The sequence below is a fragment of the Salvelinus namaycush genome, chromosome 26 (assembly GCF_016432855.1).
Source record: "Salvelinus namaycush isolate Seneca chromosome 26, SaNama_1.0, whole genome shotgun sequence".
NCBI classification, from domain to species: Eukaryota; Metazoa; Chordata; class Actinopteri; order Salmoniformes; family Salmonidae; genus Salvelinus; species Salvelinus namaycush.
The window spans coordinates 5,023,017-5,039,536 of NC_052332.1; the positions used below are offsets into that span (position 1 = coordinate 5,023,017).

General features: G+C 43.6%; 1 pseudogene; it reads left to right on the forward strand.

The window, feature by feature from the left end:
* Positions 1–14,898, forward strand: part of LOC120021846 — a 39,653-nt pseudogene extending 24,755 nt beyond the window's left edge.
* The last annotated feature ends 1,622 nt before the right edge of the window (positions 14,899–16,520 follow it).

Consider the following 16,520-nt stretch of genomic DNA (forward strand, 5'->3'; position numbering starts at 1 on the left):
ATGAAATTATGACCTCTTGCTAAATATTTGGTCACATGATTCATTTTTTGAATGGTTTCCTAGAATCAAGGATGGCTCAACTTACCCCTTTGGCTCAACTTACCCCACTCTCCCCTACAAGGAAATGTCTTAACATGTACTTTTTGTCACATTGATTAGTTTGGTTGGTTTATCTGTTTGGTTTACTTGGCAGTATATGTTATCTCATCAATTAAACAAATATGAATTGTTTAATTTGATTGAGTGATTGATTCATTGACTGATTATTAATCATTGTCTGTCTGTTATTGTCAGATCATCTATGAGGTGACGGTGGTGACGGTGGTGACGGTAGATGCTCTGAATGCAAGAGCAGACACCCAGATCTACCTGTCTGTGTCATTACAGAGGGCATCTTGCTGCAGAACAATGAGGACAGGTACAGTGCCGCACACACAGCTGACCCTGACCAAACACACACCTGACCAATTTCTCACATCTGACCAAACGTTCACAGGCAACTAAACACACTGATTAAACGCTATCAAACACAGCTGACCCAAAAGTTCACCCATATCACCAAATGTTCACACTTCAACAAATACATACATTTAACACACCCAAATAAACACACCCCAATTAGCCAACGTAAAGTGGTTTTGAAACGGCCAAACTGCAATTCTATTCCACATTCATCCACATAAAAAAACTATATTTGAATAGTTGTACTTACTGTAGTTCACAGTGCATGTGATGTGGACTAGTGGTGTGTTTACAGTTTTTTTAAACTCTCCCATAAAGCATTGCGCTCACACTCTGGCTGTCGTTAGGATTGAGCGGGGTCAGGAGGACATGTTCACCCTGGAGGTCGATGACATTGCTCCCCTGGGGAAGATGAAGGCTCGTATCGACGGCTCTGGTAGCCAACCTTACTGGTTCCTGGATAAGGTCAGCACTGACAACATGTCACAGTTTACCGGCTCAATACAACACCGTTTTTGTCTTTGACCTTTTTGAGCAGTAATTGCTCCATGTTTACAGTAAGAATATAATACAGTACCATACAGTCAGTGGAGGCTCCTCATAGGAGGAAGGGGAGGACCATCCTACTCAGTGAATTTCGGGGGGGGGGGAAAATAATTAAACATAGATAAGTTATCCTTTTTAGATAAAACTATACTACACTGAACAAAAATATAAGTGCAACATGGAACAATTCTGAGTTAGTTCATATAAAAAAATCTGTCAATTGAAATACATTCATTAGGCCCTAATCTATGAATTTCACATGACTGAGAATACAGATATGCATCTGTTGATCACAGATACCTTAAAAAAAGGTAGGGGCGTGTATCGGAAAACCAGTCAGTATCTAGTGTGACCACCATTTGCCTCATGCAGCGCGACACGACACATCTCCTTCACATAGAGTTGATCAGGCTGTTGTTTATGGCCTATGGAATGTTGTCCCACTTCAATGGCTGTGCGAAGTTGCTGGATATTGGCGGGAACTGGATCATGCTGTCATACACATCAATACAGAGCATCCCAAGCCTGCTCAATGGGTGACATGTCTAGTGAGTATGCAGACCATGGAAGAACTGAGACATTTTCAGCTTCCAGGAATTGTGTACAGATCCTTGCGACACAGAGGATTTTTGCGCCTGGTCAAAGACAGCTGTTGTGTTGTGCACTAAAGTCCACAAGCAAAGGGAAAAGGTGAGAGGAGGAGATGCGAGAAGGAATTATGCAACTAGCTAAAGTAGCGGACTAAACTCCACTCCATGGTGAAGGAAGTTTATGATTTCACCGAGAAAGAGAACGAGAGACCAGGCTTTGTGGAATCTAGCTCCGACTACATAGATACACCCAAGTCAATATTTAAAAAAAATATATTTGTTTGTCCTCTGTAGTTGTGTTCCTTTCTCTGTTTGCTGAAATCCACACCTTTTCAATAAGGGTTAATTTCTGATGGCAATTTAGTGCGTATGTGCATGTGTCAATTGAATAAATGCCCACGGCGAGGTGTGGTTTCATGTGACCACTCCCTCGAGTATGGTACAGCCGTGTACCATGCTGACCACACCGCTCGCGTTACGTGCCCGAGCATTGCAAAATACATTTACACATACATTATTCAATCATTGCATCCACACTGCTCACACGCCTGCATAGCCAGGCGCTAAAATAGAACTTGGTTCTATTTGTGACGCTCGATGCGCTGAAAGTCCTGCCTCCTCATTGGGTCCACACTCCAGTCCAGTTGGTGGTGGTAATGCACCTTAAAGTTGGTTGCCAACCGCCATATAAAGTCCAAAGAAGAAGACGACCGAAGGAAGAGAGATTACTAGACGGGAACTCGGTTTACCCTTTTATCTGTGGATTAATTGTCAGAGTAGAGGACCTTGTGCATTTCAGGTAAAACTAGCAACCCAATGTTTATATCCTGAGACAAATTAGCTAGCAACAGCAAGCTAAATTGCCATGAATGTTTAATGCTTTTCGACCTATCCCCAAATGAATACAGTTGGTTCAGAGTTAGTTTTTGATATTTCAACCAGCTTGTCCTGATCACGTCTGGTGTGGATTGACAAAATCAACATGCGCATGCCCGGTGCAGTCAGCATGGCAGGGCACTCCCGTTAGACCCATGGAATTAGCCTAACTTCGGCGGCATCCACTTTTTGGTCGTTTCAGTAAACGTTTTCGGCAGCCTCACGCGTCGATACGAACATACATGGCTGTCACGACAACCAATTATTTGCATGCTCCTTATTCTGCCGCTCTTAGTTTGTTACCCGACCTGCTAACACTGACAGTGAAGATAGTAAAGCTGTCTCGTTAAACTTACGTCAGTTTGTTTACCCATAGCTTTTTTTGTCAGTTAGCTGACGTCGTCGAGAGAAGTTAATCCTGATCTAATTCGTTAGTCTTAGTAATGCCGCATAGCTACTTCCAGTCTTTGCCTGCCCTTGAATGGTCTAGTTATTTATAAAAATGTATTCTTGTTGGCTTGGCTATATGTCCTGTCAATTTGCCTCCTACTGGCTCTCCAACACCACTTCCAGCAGCATCTGGTCTCCCATCCAGGGACCAACCCTGCTTAGCTACAGTGTCAAGCCAGTATAGCAGTGGGATGCAGGGTGGTATGCTATAAACTTCGAATTTGGCAGATAACTTTATTAACCTTGCATATTTTCTGTCCTGAGATACTAATAAATAACGAGATAGAAATCAATGAAATACTTATTTTTTTACAATAATTTTATAGCCTACAAACGTCATCGGCGATTCAATTGACACGCTAAATTGCCATTTGAGAAACAGAAATTAGCAAAAAGTCAGTGGTTGTATTTGATTAACGTTTATTGAAAAAGTATACATTTCAGTAAACAAAGAAAGGCACACAACTACAGAGGACAAACATAGGTACAAGGTAGTCATTTCATGATATTTTTTGGGAAGTATTGACCTTGGGCGAATCGATGTAGTCGGAGCTAGATTACACAAACCCTGGCCTCTGCTCCACTCTGTTGGTGAAGTTCATCATGAACTTCCTTCACAATGGAGTTGACTGTAGTCCCCTATGGGCATAGTGAGAATGTTGTATGTGACTGCTATGAAATTGAACTGTGTGTGGGTGATCAGGGGTGTATTCATTCCGCCGATTCTGTTGCAAAACATTTCACAAACGGAACTAACCGGGGAAGGACCTGGATTTGTCCAATAGAAACTCTGGTTTTCCTTGCAAAACAGAACATTTTGGAACTGTTTGGACTAATGATTACACCCCAGATCAGCTACGAGCAGGGGTATTCAACTCTTATCATACGAGGTCCAGAGCCTTCTGGTTTTCTGTTCTGCATGATAATTAATTGCACACTGGTGTCCCGGGTCTAAATCAGGCCCTGATTAGAGGGGAGCAATACAAAAATGGAACTGGCTTCGAGGTCCAGAGTTGAGTTTTAAGGTACTAGGGCTGTGCCGACATGGCCATACTCATAATCGTATTCGTAAATTGACAGTTGATAATCGGATCAGATGATACTTGTGGTCGGAAAAAAACGGAAGTGTTTTAATATGCCTAAATATATGTTGGCAAAATCCCTCCCTACACATTCTCACTTCAAAACAACTGCAGATTAGGAGCAGCGTGCGGAGGGGGTGTGTGTGTCTGTGTGTGTCTCTCCTCAACTTGCAGCGGGTAGCCAAGTTTACTGTCACTCAGTCAGAGTGCACATCACATACAGGCAAGAGTGTGCAAAACGCTATTGAATGTGTCACTCACTGTCTGTCACCTTGATTACTCCAATTTGTCTCTCAACCTGTGCACCTACATTTTAATTTCATTTGTAGGCTAGGTTGTAGCAACCTCACGATGGATATAGGGCAAATTCAAGTATCATGTAGTAGCCTAAATCTAGTGATGTTACACATTACCAAAAGTATGTGGACACCTGCTCGTCGAACTTCTCATTCCAAAATAATTAGCATTACTATGGAGTTGGTCCCCTCTTTGCTGCTATAACAGCCTCCACTCTTCTGGGAAGGCTTTCCACTAGATGTTGGAACTAGAGGTCGACCGATTATGACTTTTTAACGCTGGTACCGATTATTGGAGGACCAAAAAAAGCCGATACCAATTAATCGGACGATTTTTATTTAAGAAAATATATAAATAAAAAAGTATATATATTTGTAACAACAACAATACTGAATTAACACTTCTATTTTAACTTAATATAATACATAAATAAAAATCAATTTAGTCTCAAATAAATAATGAAACATGTTCAATTTGGTTTAAATAATGCAAAAACACAGTGTTGGAGAAAGTAAAAGTGCAATATGTGCCATGTAAAAAAGCTAACGTTTAAGTTCCTTGCTCAGAACATATGAAAGCTGGTGGTTCCTTTTAACATGAGTCTTCAATATTCCCAGTTAAGAAGTTTTAGGTTGTAGTTATTATAGGAATTATAGGACTATTTCTCTCTATACCATTTGTATTTCATATACCTTTGACTATTGGATGTCCTTATAGGCACTATAGTATTGACAGCTTAATCTCGGGAGTTGATAGGCTTGAAGTCATGAACAGCGCTGTGCTTCAAGCATTGCGAAGAGCTGCTGGCAAACGCATGATACTGCTGTTTGAATGAATGCTTACGAGCCTGCTGCTGTCTACCACCGCTCAGTCAGACTGCTCTATCAAATATCAAATCATAGACTTAATTAGAATATAACAAACACACAGAAATATGAGCCTTAGGTCATTAATATGGTCAAATCCGGAAACTATAATTTCAAAAACAAAACTTTTATTCTTTCAGTGAAATACGGAACCGTTCCGTATTTTATCTAACGGGTGGCATCCCTAAGTCTAAATATTGCTGTTACATTGCACAACCTTCACTGTTATGTCATAATTATGTAAAATTCTGGCAAGTTAATTATGGTCTTTGATAGGAAGAAATGGTCTTCACACAGTTCGCAACGAGCCAGGCAGCCCAAACTGCTGTCTATACCCTGACTCTGCTTGCACAGAACGCAAGAGACGCAAGACAATTTCCCTAGTTAATATTGTCTGCTAACATGAATTTCTTTTAACTAAATATGCAGGTTTAAAAACATATACTTGTGTGTTGATTTTAAAGAAAGGCATTGATGTTTATGGTTAGGTACATTGGTTCAACGACAGTGCTTTTTTTGCGAATGCTCTTGTTAAATCATCACCCGTTTGGCGAAGTAGGCTGTGATTCGATGATAAATTAAAAGGCACCACATTGATTATTTGCAACGCAGGACACGCTAGATAAACTAGTAATATCATCAACCATGCGTAGTTAACTAGTGATCATGTTAAGATTGATTGAATGTTTTTATAAGATAAGTTTAATGCTAGCTAGCAACTTACCTTGGGTACTTGCTGCACTCAAGTAACAGGTGGTCAGCCTGCCACGCAGTCTCCTCGTGGAGTTCAATGTAATCAGCCATAATCGGCGTCCAAAAATGCCGATTACCGATTGTTTTGAAAACTTGAAACCGGCCCTAATTAAATCGGCCATGCCGATTAATCGGTTGACCTCTAGTTGGAACATTGCTGCGGGGACTTGCTTCCATTCAGCCACGAGCATTAGTGAGGTCGGGTACTGATGTTGGGCGATTAGGCCTGGCTCGCAGTCGGCTTTCCAATTCATCCCAAAGGTGTTCGATGGGGTTGAGGACAGGGCTCTGTGCAGGCCAGTCAAGTTCTTCCACACCAATCTCAACAAACAATTTCTGTATGGACCTTGTTTTGTACCCAGGGGTATTGTCATGCTGAAACAGAAAATGACCTTCCCCAAACTGTTGCCACAAAGTTGGAAGCACAAAATCGTCTAGAATGTAATTGTATGCTGTAGCGTTAAGATTTCCCTTCACTGGAACTAACGGGCCTAGCCCGAACCATGGAAAACAGCCCCAGACTATTGTTCCTCCTCCACCAAACTTTACAGTTGGCACTATGCAATAGGACAGGTAGCATTCTCCTGGCATCCGCTAAACTCAGATTTGTCCGTCAGATGGTGAAGCGTTATTTCACACTCCGGAGAACGCGTTTCCAGCTATAGCAGGGCAGAAATTTGACAAACTGACTTGTTTGAAAGGTGGCATCCTATGACGGTGCCACGTTGAAAGTCACTGAGCTCTTCAGTACGGGCCATTCTATTGCCAATGTTTTTCGATTTTATACACCTGTCAGCAACGCATGTGGCTGAAATAGCTGAATCCACTAATTTAGCCATGTAGTGCACATTGACCTGCATGAATGGAATATGAATGATAGTAACAGGTGTAATTAATACGATAATAACAGTTGTTATTAACTAAGTGGCCAACGCACGTGAGAGAGAAAGGGAGAGACATGGGTGAGGCATTGATGTCTGTAAGGGCTCGATTTAATCCGTATCGCTGAAGTTCAGCGCTATAGCGCGATTTACATTTTATAAGTAATTTCTGATTGAGCCGACATATGCAGCATTTGGGCGAATCGTGAATGCGGTCTCCACTATCGCAGGAACATTGCCTTTACATTTGTATTTTTGTATTGAGCTGTAGCACAGGTCTACAGTGCTACGGATTTAATCGAGCCCTAAGTCTTAGGTCACAGGGTTGCTCAATCCCCAACATCCCTCTGACTTTCTCTCTTACACACTTGCTCTCTCGCTCTCTCTCACACACACACACACACACACACACACACACACACACACACACACACACACACACACACACACACACACACACACACACACACACACACACACACACACACACACACACACACACACACACACACACACACACACACACACACACACACACACACTGATCTCTACCTGCAGGCGATAGGTCACTGCATAATTCAGCCATACACACCAGACAGACAGACACGCTCACACAGCTCTGCACGGTAGGGGTAAGAGTTCGTCTGGGGTGAGCTTCATTGAATGGCACGTGAGTGTATTGACCCATTTCAGTCTGTGTGGGGTTAGAGCAGGCAGGCTGCAGCTACTGGGCTGAATCTGTTCTCCCCAGACACAGACACAGGCTCAGTAATGAGCAATAGCAGAAGCACAATGCTTTATGCCAATGGGGGACACTAAACATGTACAGTTTTATGTGGTGTCAAGGGGCTTGTGAATAACACAACACAGCAAAAAGACATTGGACAAAGTTGAATTGTATTGTATAACCCTGTCATGACACACTCACCTTCCTTTATATTTTACGATGTGACGTCACAGGGGCATTGCTAATTGTCTCAATATATTACCATACCAATTATTTGTGATATGTATTGGTTGTTGACAGAAGTAGTGCATGCACTAAGAATTGCAATACAACAATTCTGAACCACCCCCCTCACACACCTCCAGGAAACGTAACAGATTTTCTCCTACATTTTGAGGTTTCTCAGTGAGACATAATTGTGTTCCAGTTCTATTTGATGGTCAATATTGAACTGGCGGATGGCTTCCCCCTGTCAGAACAATATGAACGCGGGCCCCAAATTCACTTCGATGCCAAGACCTTACCTTACCACAGGCGTTTCCTATGCAGTAACAACACCCTCCATGTCTTTCCATATCACCCAGCCTGCCTGTAGACTAGCGAAACACGAGCAGTCAAGGCTCATACCCAGCCGTGTCGGTCTGTGGCTGGGCCATGTCCTTGGACTGACCCAGTAGCTGTACAGCATCCCAAACAGATGTGCGCTAACGTTATGGATTACACACACCGTGCCTGTTTATTCAAATGGCCACTGCAGTGAACTGGGCACACAGCCAGCATGCTAATCTCACTCAAGTGAATATATTGATGGTATTTGATGCAGGTTGGGCTACCGGAGCCTTGGGTTTTTACAGTAGGGTACTTTCTCCAGTTACACCCTGTCCATGAAAAGTGGTCAAACACACTGGGGGGAAGAGGGATATACTCATAATGCACAGTATTTACATATACTGTCAGGTCCATCATTATTGGCAGCCTTGATAAATATGAGCAAAAAGACTATAAAATGTATAATACAAATACTGAGCTATATTGTATGCTCCAAAAATGTGGGAAATTATTAGTTATTTTATACTAATACAATTGCCCAGAGACAAATATTTTGTTTAACAAGCAATGAAGAAAAATCTCAAAGAATTGGGGTCAAAATTATTGGCACCCCTGTTTTCAATATTCTAGCACTCTCCCCCTGCGAGGATAACGAGACTGAGCCTTTTTTCTAAAATGTTTTATGTGAATGGAAAACACTTTGGGAGAGATCTTAGACCATTATTCCATACAGAATCTTTCCAGATCCTTGATATCCTCTGTCTGCTCTCATGGACCGCCCTATTACATTCAAACCATTTTGTGGTTAATTAACAATTTCTTTGTGGATTTTTATTCATGCTTGTGGTTATTGTCTTGCTGGAAGATCCATTTGCTGCCAAGTATCGGCCTCCTGGCAGAGGAAACCATATTGAAAATCGGAAGAATATGCAGAAAAGTACCTCAGATCTACGGTAAAATATGGTGGTGGATCTTTGATGTTATGGGGCTATTTTGCTTCAACTATTCCTGGGGCCCTTGTTAAGGTCAACGGCATCATGAACTTTACCAAGTACCAGGACATTTCAGCGAAAAACCTGGTTGCCTCTGCCAGGAGGCTGATACTTGGCAGCAAGTGGATCTTCCAGCAAGACAATAACCCCGAGCATGAATCAAAATCCATAGAAATAAATGGTTAATTTACCACCAAATCTACATTTTTCAATGGCCATCTCAGTCTCCCGACTTGACCCATTGAAAACCTGTGGTTTGAATTGAAGAGGGCAGTCCAGAAGCGCAGATGAAGGATATCAAGGATCTGGAAAGATTCTGTATGGAGGAATGGTCTAAGATCTCTCCCAAAGTGTTTTCCAATCACATCAACAACAAAAAAATTAAAGGCTCAGTGGCGTTAACCTCGCAAAGGGAGGGTGCTAGAGTATTGAAAACAGGGGTGCCAACAATTTTAACCCCTATCTTTATGAGATCTTTTTTTTAAATTGCTTGTTAAACCAAATCTATTCTCTGAGCAATTGTATTAGTATAAAATAATAACATGTTTTAAAAAATTGCATACAATATAGCTCAGTATTTTGTATTTATTTTATGCAGTCCTTTTTGCTCATATTTATCAAGGGTGCCAATAATTATGGACCTGACTGTATTTATATATTTGCATATGTATATTTTTTGCATTTTACCACTATGGATTATGGTTGATGTTTGTCTGGTGTTGTCCTACAGATAATGGTCTTGTCCTTCAGATTAGTCCTGTACACAGGTATTGCCTTATCCTGACAACAGAGATGATTGATGCTTTATCCTGATAGAATTACACCAGTTGTAAAGGCACGCACTCCCATTCACTTCAATGTGCAAATCCACTTAAAAATGCACTCTAAATCTGTGAAAAGGTTGTTACATTGACAAGTTCAGCCACCTTACCTCACACCTAGTCAAATAAGGGTTAATAACTTTGACTAATTAATCATTTATGAATTAGAATTTCCCACAGATTATCATGCATAACCTGACCACAGAGAATGTGTCAGAGTTCACCTGTGAGGAATGGCTGTCTAAGACCAAAGGGCCCAAGAGGACCATGATATGCAAGCTGGCAGCCGTGGTGGACGAGGAGGAGATGGTGGAGAGCACCACCTACATTATCCAGGTAATCAAGACCAGCGACATCGGAGGTGGGCTCAGTCAGTCTGTGCATAGGCAAACAACACATTCTACAGTCCTCATTAAAGGCCATCGTGTTCATGTGACTGACCAGGGCCTGTATTCATAAAGCGTCTTAGAGTAAAACATACTGATCTAGGATCATTTTTGCCTTTTAGATTAAAATAAATGTGCAGGGGGGGACCTGATCCTAGAAAAGCAATCCTACTCCGAGCCACTTTATGAATACAGGCCCAGGTATCAATCTCAAGACAACATTATTCCACAGACCTAAAGCCTAGTCATTACCGTAGTTCCCCGAACCACATTTACATCAATTTTCTGTAATCACAGTGTCCCTCACTCTCTATCTTGCACTGCAAATCGACACCATTTATTATACACTGCCCCAGATCCAGCTTAAGTCCTGTTCCTAACTAGCTGAGATGTTTGTTACGGTATATCCTCCTGATTCACTTTATCTCTGTGGCACAGCGGAGCCTCTTTTCTGCTTGGAGGGACGTGACGCTGCAGCAGAGGTGGAATGCGACATTCCATTTAGACTCATATAGGCTAATGAATGAGATACTCCTCTGAAAGCTGTTGCCGGGCTTTGCTCCTTTGCCGTACAGTTTTCCACCGCAGAGGAGAGGCAGGCTGCTGATTGACACGATAGAGGAGCTAGGTGTCTGAGCTCACTTCAAAAAGCTCCTCGTTCTGCCCTTGGCTGCCAGTGTTACTGAAGACATGGCCCTCATCTTCCCGCCGAGCCCGTGTGTGTGTGGGGGGGATAATGAGCAGAGCTTTCACACACACCGCATCAGAGAAGCACAAACTGCGATCTCAACATTACACACACACATACACACACACAAGTTAAAGACATGTGAGCACATGAGTCACATGTGACTCAGAGGAAACAGGGATTTAATTTGATAAGGTAGTTGGTTAATTGTTAATAGTGGACTATTTGAAAGGCAGTCTATGGAAGTAAATATTTTAGTGATTTTATACATTTTCAAGGATGTCTGACAGATGGTGATGTCTTCAAAGGCAGAATGTTAGTGGCTAATGGGGAAGGTTTACAGAGACCTTTGGGGTGAAATTAGGTTTATATAATCTGTGTTATCGTCTGGCGACGGGGAATGGTTATTGGTGAATAGATTTTTATGAAGGCTGTACTTTCAGCTGATTTAAAAAGCAGGCATTTAGGTTTGTAAAAGTGTAACAAAGGGGATTCAGTTTGCATGGCCTTAAGCTCAGAGGGTTAACACAGTCTTGTGGTGCCCATGAGACCCGGGTTCGGAGCCCAGTCAGCCACAAAATCACTGCAGCTTTTCATAGAAGTTGGTGACTCTCCTCCCTCTCTCTCCACAGGTGCAGGCACTGACGCCAACGTGTGGATCATTGTGTTTAGGGAGAGCCGTGACACTGGGAACCTGGCTCTGAAATCCCAACATTTTGATCACAAGCGTGATCCGTTTCCCTGATGTGCTCCGCATCGGGGAACTCTCCAAGGTCCGGGTGTGGCACGACAACTCAGGTCAGCCAATCAGTCATCAGGAATATGATGCCATGACCGGGAGGGGAGCCAATTGCAATCACAGTGAACAAGTCAAAATAAGAAACCTGCATACCTATTGGTTCTATCAAATCAATTGTTATTTGTCACATGCCTTGTAAACAACAAGTGTAGACGAACAGTGAAATGCTTATTTACGGGCCCTTCTCAACAAAGCAGAAAGAAAAAGAGGGAAATAATCGAAAAAGAATCACACAAGGAATAAACACACAACGAATAACGATAACTTGGCTATATACACAAGGCACCAGTACTGAGTCGATGTGCAGGGGTACGAGGTCATTGAGGTAGATATGTACATATACAGTAGGTAGGGATACTGTGACTAGGTAACCGGATAGATAAAACAGTAGCAGCAGCATATGTGATGAGTCAAAAGAGTTAGGACAAGAAGGGTCAATGCAGATAGTTAAATAGTTAACCAATAGTTACCCGGACTAACTATTTAGAAGTCTTATGGCTTGGGGGTAAAAGCTGTTCACGGTCCTCTTGGTTCCAGACTTGGTGGATCGGTACCACTTGCCGTGCGGTAGCGGAGAGAACAGTCTGTGACTTGGGCGGCTGGAGTCTTTGACAATGTTTAGGGACTTCCTCTAAAACTTCCTGGTATAGAGGTGCTGGATGGCAGGGAGCTGTACGCCCCGTACCTAAATCTGCATTGTGTATTTATGCACCGACTGTGAACTAGGTCGTTATTATGATATATTGTTTATCACGCCTGTCTATTTCATACCCTGTCAGTTGTTTCATACTCTACTGATATGTCATGAGCAGGGCCTGCTCCAGGGTAGCACATAGAATACATTGATGTAAAAGATGAGGACCTGGACAAGACGTTTCGTTTCCCATGCGACCGCTCTTTGGCCAAGAATGAGGACGACGGTCAGATGAGGACGACGGTCAGACGAGGACGACGGTCAGACGAGGACGACGGTCAGACGAGGACGACGGTCAGACGAGGACGACGGTCAGATGAGGACGACGGTCAGATGAGGACGACGGTCAGACGAGGACGACGGTCAGACGAGGACGACGGTCAGACGAGGACGACGGTCAGACGAGGACGACGGTCAGACGAGAGCGACGGTCAGACGAGGACGACGGTCAGACGAGGACGACGGTCAGACGAGGACGACGGTCAGACGAGGACGACGGTCAGATGAGGACGACGGTCAGATGAGGACGACGGTCAGACGAGGACGACGGTCAGATGAGGACGACGGTCAGATCACGAGGGAGTTGGCCTGCGCCAACAACAGCATCCTCGACCTCAACGAGAAGACCTGTAAGATCAGTTGCACACAAGCCTGAGTTCTCTTTAGTAGGGCCGAGCATTTCTCCTGGTAAGGCTATGCAGTCAGGAAGAATTCCTGGCTCTTGTCTGTACAGTGTTCCAATCAGATCATAATGAAATGACTGTAGTGTACTGTAATCTACTTGGAATCCTATCCTATTGCAATCCAGTCCTCACATAACCCCAGTTGCACATTTTTGTCCTAGCCTTCTAAGCCCTTGATTAGTTGAATCAGGTCTGCAACAAAAATGTCCAACATTGGGGTTATGCAAGGGCTGGACACTGACTGTACTAATGACCTACGTTTGCCTAATGGACTGTTCAAGAGAATTCGGTCCCCCCAGGGCCAAGCTAACGCATTGTGTCTGTACTTTTGTTTGAAACAATATGAAATGATTACCACCACGGTGGACACAGACGACGCAGAGACCATCTGGATCGCACTGGAGGGGAAGAAGGGGCAGTCAAAATAAATTGTGACGGAGAACTCCAAGAAAAAGAGATTCTTGCGCTACGCTGCTCTTGGGCTTGTGTTTGTGTAAAGAATAAGCAGAAATGATTGGGTTGGAGGGTTTTTCTCTGTTATGCCAGCCAGGCTTAGAATGATCTCACTTGGCACTAAGAGCTCTTTTACAGACTGATGAGTCAGGCCTCTACAACAGTGTACTCTGCTCTTATGGAATTCAATCACTAGTAGTAATAAACTCGTTAGACATCGCCAGGCATGAAAAGAGCTCATAAAATCTAATCCACACCTATTTGTTTCAGATCAAATTTTTGCAAAACCTATTTAATGAAGCTTGTAATATTCTTTACTGCTTTTTGCACAATGGGTCTTATTTTCATTCAGAGGAAGTTCTCCAAGCAGCTGGGTGACATTGCTGGCATCTGCCTGGGCCACACTGCCAAGGATGGGAAGGAGGTGAAAGGAGGCATTCTGGCATGTGGAGGAGGTCGTCGTCATAGAGAAAGAGCTAAACAACAGGTGAATGACCCCTAGCCTGACCCCATGTACTGTATATCAACCATCTGGTGCTTATTCGGTAGGGTACAAAACCCTGCAGCTAGAAACATATTGTGTGGAAACTCACAAGTTCTCCATCTTGTGGAAGAGAGAATCACTCCTTTTCATATCTCTCCTGTCCCAGGATCCTATTAATCTGCAACGCCCTGATCCCACTCTCCCTGAAGAGGGACGAGTTTGTGACCAAGACCATCAAGAGCTTCGCAAGCAAGGCCCGGAGACTGGTAACCATCAAGTACGATATCATCACGAGCAACGAGAAGGGGGTGGGCACCGATGCCAACGTCTTCATTAGCATCTATGGCTCCAACTGCTGCGGCGGAAGTTCCGCGACCGCTTCCTGCTGGAGTTGCTGGACTCAGTCCGAGCTGGACTGTGTGGAGGTCACCAACACGGCCAACGACATCACCATCTTCCTGTGTGGGAAGTGGCTGGACACCAAGAAAGTGGACTGCCAGATCTTCAGGGTCCTCTACCCAAAGTACTAAAGACCTCATATTGAGAGTTCTCCACTATATCAAGCCCTTACTATAAGCCTCGGGGCTCAATTGCACAGCCGAGCAGGAAAGGCCCCACAGTATGTTGGACCATTTCCAAGCATCTTCGTAATGGAGAGATGCAAACTAAGTGGAGTTTGGATGTGAGCAGCCATTTCATTTTCCCATGGACGTTTTTTATTGCTTCATCACAGTCATGCTCTCACGAACAGAAAATGTTTATATTTATTACTATATTTTTTGAATATGTCATAGTGTCTCTGTGTGTGTGTATGTACAGTATATCACAAAAGTGAGTACACCCCTCACATTTTTGTATATATTTGAGTATATCTTTTCATGTGACAACACTGAAGAAATGACACTTTGCTACAATGTAAGGTAGTGAGTGTACAGCTTGTATAACAGTGTAAATTTGCTGTCCCCTCAAAATAACTCAACACACAGCCATTAATGTCTAAACCGCTGGCAACTAAAGTGAGTACACCCCTAAGTGAAAATGTCCAAATTGGGCCCAATTAGCCATTTCCCTCCCCGGTGTCATGTGACTCGTTAGTGTTACAAGGTCTCAGGTGTGAATGGGGAGCAGGTGTGTTAAATTTGGTATCATCGCTCTCACACTCCCTCATACTGACTGGTCACTGGAAGTTCAACATGGCACCTCATGGCAAAGAACTCTCTGAGGATCTGAAAAAAAGAATTGTTGCTCTACATAAAGATGGCCTGGGCTATAAGAAGATTGCCAAGACCCTGAAATTGAGCTGCAGCACAGTGGCCAAGACCATATAGCGGTTTAACTGGACAGGTTCCACTCAGAACAGGCCTCGCCATGGTCGACCAAAGAAGTTGAGTGCATGTGCTCAGCGTCATATCCAGAGGTTGTCTTTGGGAAATAGACGTATGAGTGCTGCCAGCATTGCTGCAGAGGTTGAAGGGGTGGGGGGTCAGCCTGTCAGTGCTCAGACCATACGCCGTCCACTGCATCAAATTGGTCTGCATGGCTGTCGTCCCAGAAGGAAGCCTCTTCTAAAGATGATGCACAAGAAAGCCCGCAAACAGTTTGCTGAAGACAAGCAGACTAAGGACATGGATTACTGGAACCATGTCCTGTGGTCTGATGAGACCAAGATAAACTTATTTGGTTCAGATGGTGTCAAGCGTGTGTGGCGGCAACCAGGTGAGGAGTAGAAAGACAAGTGTGTCTTGCTTACAGTCAAGCATGGTGGTGGGAGTGTCATGGTCTGGGGCTGCATGAGTGCTGCCGGCACTGGGGAGCTACAGTTCATTGAGGGAACCATGAATGCCAACATGTACTGTGACATACTGAAGCAGAGCATGATCCCCTCCCTTCGGAGACTGGGCCGCAGGGCAGTATTCCAACATGATAACGACCCCAAACACACCTCCAAGACGACCACTGCCTTGCTAAAGAAGCTGAGGGTAAAGGTGATGGACTGGCCAAGCATGTCTCCAGACCTAAACCCTATTGAGCATCTGTGGGGCATCCTCAAACGGAAGGTGGAGGCGTGCAAGGTCTCTAACATCCACCAGCTCCGTGATGTCGTCATGGAGGAGTGGAAGAGGACTCCAGTGGCAACATGTGAAGCTCTGGTGAACTCCATGCCCAAGAGGGTTAAGGCAGTGCTGGAAAATGATGGTGGCCACACAAAATATTGACACTTTGGGCCCAATTTGGACATTTTCACTTAGGGGTGTACTCACTTTAGTTGCCAGCGGTTTAGACATTAATGGCTGTGTGTTGAGTTATTTTGAGGGGACAGCAAATTTACACTGTTATACAAGCTGTACACTCACTACCTTACATTGTAGCAAAATGTCATTTCTTCAGTGTTGTCACATGAAAAGATATACTCAAATATTTACAAAAATGTGAGGGGTGTA